The following is a 5,587-nucleotide window of genomic DNA, read 5'->3' on the forward strand; positions in this document are numbered from 1 at the left end:
TTTTCAATTACTCTCGTACAATTGGACTAAGTTTAAGGAAAAGGTTCCAAATTTGAAATGGCAGATGTGGGTCCTAAACATGCCTCATATGTTGAGTTTGTAAGTTTTGGATCATTCCATCAACCATCTAATCACTACCGTATATTATATTTTCCTTTTAAATTTTATAAAATAAATATAGATTTTATATAAATTATTTTTATTTTTTAAATTAATTATCTTATTATTTAAAATCACATTATTAATTTATTTATGTTTATTTTCTAATTTAGAAATCTTTTTATTATTTTGACAGTTTATTCAAATATATTTTCAATGTTGTTTCTTATTTATTTTTCGTTGACATTTTGTTCGTTTATTTTACTTTTTTTAACGTTTTATTTGTTATTTTGTTGGCATTTTGTTCGTTTATATATAACCAGCTTTTAAAAACCTGGATCATCCGAATCCGTAACCTTGTTTTTTGCAATTTAGGAATGGTTTTTTATAACTTAAGACTATTTGTAACTTTTTGACGTTTTGTTCATCAATCCCAAAACTTTTAAAAACCTTGATCATCTGAATCGAACTCTGTAACTAGTTTTTACAACATATGAATGTTTTTGTAAAGTTTTTTTACGATGTACAATCTTATTTTCCTTTTTACTTTTGTTTATAATAAAGATAAAGTTATATAATTATTATTTTTAATTCAAATACTTACCTATATAAAACAGAAAAAGTTATAATTATTATTATTTTAGGCTTTTATAAACATTATATATAAAATAATTGTAAAAATGAATGTTAGACGTAAATAAAACTAATATAACAAAGGATCGTCTCACTTATTAATTTGTTCCAAAAACTTAGACCAGACAATATGGGCACTTCTCGTGTGCGGACCTGACAGGCATTAACAGTGTCGTGACGGGGAACCCCCCCCCCCCCCCCCCCTTTCTCGTTTTTGCTTGTTGAGGGCCTAGAGGTGGCAAAAATTGACACGACACGAAACCCGACACGAACCGACACGAAATAAACGGGTTTGGGTAAGATATTTCAACCCGTTTAAATAAACGGGTTGACACGACACGACACGAAAATTAAATGGGTAAGGTTAGGGTTGAGAATTTCAACTCGAATATGACTCGAAAATGACTCGTTTATTTATATGCAAGTTTATTGAATTATTTAAATAAACTAGAAAGATACAAAACCAAAAACACAAGTAAAAGAAAACCTTCAAATTGAATTGTTTTGTAATGTTGAAATGACTTAGCCGTCTAGATCAAGATTTCATTTCAGTTTTTTCATTCTCTCCCAAACTACCTAATCTCTTTCACCACTATCACCTCCTTATGACCTTGTCATCCGCCTCCCCAACTCCCACTCTTTTAGTTTTGTCATCTAAACTTGCTTTGACTTCATCTATTATATATGCTTCAACACAATTAGTTTTTCATTTCCGCCTACCAAACTTCTACTCTTTCAATATGCTAAATCTTTGAACCACACATGACACGACATATTTCAAGGTATAGCCCTAACCCGAAACCCGACATGAACTCGACACGAAATAAACGGGTTGACACGACACGACACGGTAATTAAATGGGTCGGGTTAGGGTCAAACACTTTCAACCCGTTTAGTGTTTCGACACGACATGAACCCGACACGACACGACACAATTGCCACCTCTAGTTGAGGGTGAAACTCATTGGCGTCACAACCGGAAGAAACGACACCATTTTCAAACATTTCGTTGACTAACCGTTTGGCAACAGTTCTTTTATATAAAAAAACTTAACTATTTAAAAAAATCATTTACCCTATAAATACCTACCATTTTACAAAAAATTTCACACAATTTCTCTTCTTCTCTCTACATACTTTCAATTATCTTCAAAAAAAAATATGGACACTTTCGACTCGTCCGATGATTTAGATGACGATATTTTCTTCATGATAGAGTTTTTTTTTGAGTAAATTACTGAAATCGTCCCTGTGATTTGGTCAAAATTGCACGTTTGGTCAAAAACGCAACAAAATTAAACCACAGGGACGATCCGAGTGCAAAATAAAAAGTTATGGACCAAACATGAAATTTTGACCAAACCATAGAGACGATTTTAGTAATTTACTCTTATTTTTTTTTAATTTGGATGTTATATGTAATTTAATTTCTATGTTATTTTTAATCATTAAAAATTGTTTTTGTAATATGTTATTTATAATTTTTAAACACTATGTTTTATTTATTATGTTATATTTAAAAAATGTTTGTTTAAATTTAAAAAAAAAAAAGAAATTCGAAAAAAAAAATTATAAAATGGAAAAAAAATTGGTGTTATAACAAGATGCAATATGGTGATAATTTCCCCATTTAGTGTTATAACATCATTGATGATATGACAGATAAGATGACACCAAAATAATGTTAGATCTAACTGACCACGACTAATATTCTTAGCCAAAATGACTTTCAAACACTATACATATGGTTTTGCAAAGTAGTTGAAAACACATGTGCTATTAAATCTTAAGAAAAACCTAAGTTGTCACTTCATTACATCAACCATCTAATAACTAACATATTTTATATTTTCTTTCTAAATTTTATAAAATTAACATAGATTTTATATAAATTATTTTTATTTTTTAAATCAATTATCTTATTATGTAAAATCATATTATTTATTTATTTTCCTTATTTAAAAATCTTTTTTATTTTTTTGATGTTTTATTCGAATATATTTTTAATGTTATTTTTATTTATTTTTTGTTGACATTTTGTTCGTTCGTTTTTCTTAAATTTTTAACGTTTTGTTTTTTATTTTGTTGTCATTTTGTTGGTTTATATAACACCGACTTTTAAAAAGTTGGACAATCTAAATCCGTAATTTTTTTACAACTTAGGAATATTTTTTTACAAAGTTGTTTTATAACGTAAGACTATTTTTAACTTTTTATCGTTTTATTCGTCTACCTGAAACCTTTTAAAAAACCGGATCATCTAAATCGAATTCCTTAACTATTTTTTTACAACCTAGGGATGTTTTCATAAAGCTTTTTCACGGTGTACAATATTGTTTTTCTTTTACTTTTATTTTTAATATAGATAAGTTTATATGATTATTATTTTTAATTAAATATTTATCTATATAACATAGATAAAGTTATATAATTAGTACTTCTTTAGGATTTTATAAACATTTTTTATAAAAATGTTTGTTAAATGTAAATAAAACTAATATCACTACAAACAAAATTACATTTAGTGGCATATATCATGTTTTTAGTGGCACTTATATATACCGAAAATTCAAATTTCATATCACCGCTTCTTTTTCCCCCAAAATAAAAAGCATTTCGCTCATCACCAAGGTTAAAAAAATTAAACGGAAAAAGATTGGGATCGATCATATACCCTAATCTCTAGTTTCTTTAGATTTCTTATCATTTGTTCTGTATTCCATAACCTAATCCTCAGTTTTCAAATTGATGCCTCTCATAGTCCACAACCCCACCATCATCGACACTGGACCATCCAAACACAATGTCGCACACCATACCATCACGAGAATAGGTATGATTCCAATTGTGATTTTGATTTTGATTTAGTTGTTGATTTTTTTTTTCAATTTCCAAACGTAAAAGAAAAGCAGACCATCGCTTCATCGGACATTTGGTAATCCATCTATTAATTCTTGTTGTTTTCGGCAAGTTTTGCAAATTCATATCTTGACTCTGTTACATGTTTCTCCGTTTATTTTAAATCCAAAACTAGGTTGAATTTCAAAACTTAAATCCATCATAAGCACGCTACTTGATAGGATCACGATTTTATTTTGGTTCATGTAGAATTTCAAAAGCTAAATTGAGGGATTACATTCAGAAAATTAAAGCAATTGCTGCTAACTTGGCTTCCCAGGTGCCGCTGCTGAAGTTGCCATTATTAACTTCTCGAATCCTTGAAAGCTTCTTCTAGAAATGGGTAAAAATAAGAAATTGAAAAGAATTTACCTCTGGTTTTTTCTTTTACTTTCATTTTCTAACTGATCCCTTCAATTTGTTTCTCTTTAACAATTCAACATTTTTTTTTTCACTTCAGGTGACTATTGGCGCTTTACAACTTGAAGTAAGTTTCTTATTTTTTATATCTCAAAACTCTCTCATAAAGTGGTTATAGTCCGATATTTGATTTGATAAATATATATGCTTTTCGATGAGGAATCTTTTAATATTTCATATTTGAGGTTATACAGTTAAGTTATTGTGTTAGGTGACATGTTATGTTGTTGCTCCACAAGTGTTTGATGAAATGCCTACACGAAAGTAATAGTACAAAATACCACTTCACTTTATTGTACATAGTTCCAGGAGCTTAATATCATTATATCTGGCTTTCAGCTATAATAATAAGAATGGGGTCGAGTAATGTTTATAAAATATAATTATATGCTAATTTACAGCATACAAATATTTGGGCCTTGTATGTACATACATTCTCACTCATTTTGGTGTTACAAGTGTATCATATTTTTGTATTATTTCAAATTGTTATCGACATTTTTATATTATTTCTTACTTTTATTGGTCTATGCTGTGGCAGTGAACTAAATGTCAGTCCTGATGCATCCGAGTTGTGTAGGTGATCTCTATCTCAAAATTTATTTATAATCAATAAATTAGAAATGAATAACAATCAATATGAAAACAAACAAAATGTTAATCATTTATCTTTTTCTTTTAAATTTATTTGTTTCTAGATGATGTTTGTGAGATGACTTCAAATAATAGAGATAATAGGTTCAATTTTCTTTTAGGAGTGGAGAGAAGGAAGAGGTTACATAAACAAAGAGAAACAATCTTTTTTTGAAGACTTTTTATTTTAAATATAGACAATATTGTTGTTAAACAAGTTAAATTTGAATTTAAGTAATGATAATAGGTTCTCCATTTATTATGTTAATTGTCTTTTTATTGTTTTATATTATGTTTATATTAAAAAAACGAGAGCTAATTTTGGAATGTATTTGCTTTGTGGTGAAAAATGTGTCACTTAAAGCATTAAAATAATATTTATTTTAGTATCCGTGGCATAAAAAATGTCACTAAAACCCAACAGTGTTGTAGTGGCATAAAAGAAAGTGTCACTAAAACCCTACATGGCTATAGCGACACAACCAAAAAGTGTCACTAAAGGTTTTTAGTGGGAGCGTTTCCAGTAACACTTTTTTTTGTGCCACTGTTGAAAGTGTCTTTAGTGGCATTTTTTGATTTTTAGTAACATTTTTTATGACACTAAATGTCTTTTTATTTGTAGTGTATGGAATAAGCGAGTACTCGTGCGTTGTTCATGAGTAAAATAATATGATTGACAATTGTATATTATATATGAAACGTGTGTTGTGCATGAGTAAAATAATATGATTGACAATTGTATATTATACATGAAACTATAAATTTAAAATATAATTTTAATATGAAGCTAATTATAACATGCTCGTCACAATGCATATATCTGACAATAATAACATTTTCACCACAAAACTAGAATGTAAAAACATAATCTCATACTCAACATGATAATATAATCAACATCAA

The 5,587-nt window shown here is 28.3% G+C and overlaps 1 long non-coding RNA gene across 3 annotated transcripts; it reads left to right on the top strand.

Moving 5' to 3' along the window:
• The first annotated feature begins 3,331 nt into the window (after positions 1-3,331).
• Positions 3,332-4,939, top strand: LOC111904769 (uncharacterized). 3 transcript variants are annotated; one of them, XR_002854654.3, is made up of 4 exons: positions 3,332-3,566; positions 3,842-3,974; positions 4,092-4,118; positions 4,593-4,939. It is a non-coding gene; the product is annotated as an uncharacterized LOC111904769 (long non-coding RNA). The 3 variants fall into 3 exon arrangements; XR_002854634.3 differs by having other exon boundaries at positions 3,912-3,974; XR_002854644.3 differs by lacking the exon at positions 3,332-3,566 and adding an exon at positions 3,592-3,668.
• The last annotated feature ends 648 nt before the right edge of the window (positions 4,940-5,587 follow it).

The sequence above is a fragment of the Lactuca sativa genome, chromosome 4 (genome assembly GCF_002870075.4).
Source record: "Lactuca sativa cultivar Salinas chromosome 4, Lsat_Salinas_v11, whole genome shotgun sequence".
Taxonomy (NCBI): Eukaryota; Viridiplantae; Streptophyta; class Magnoliopsida; order Asterales; family Asteraceae; genus Lactuca; species Lactuca sativa.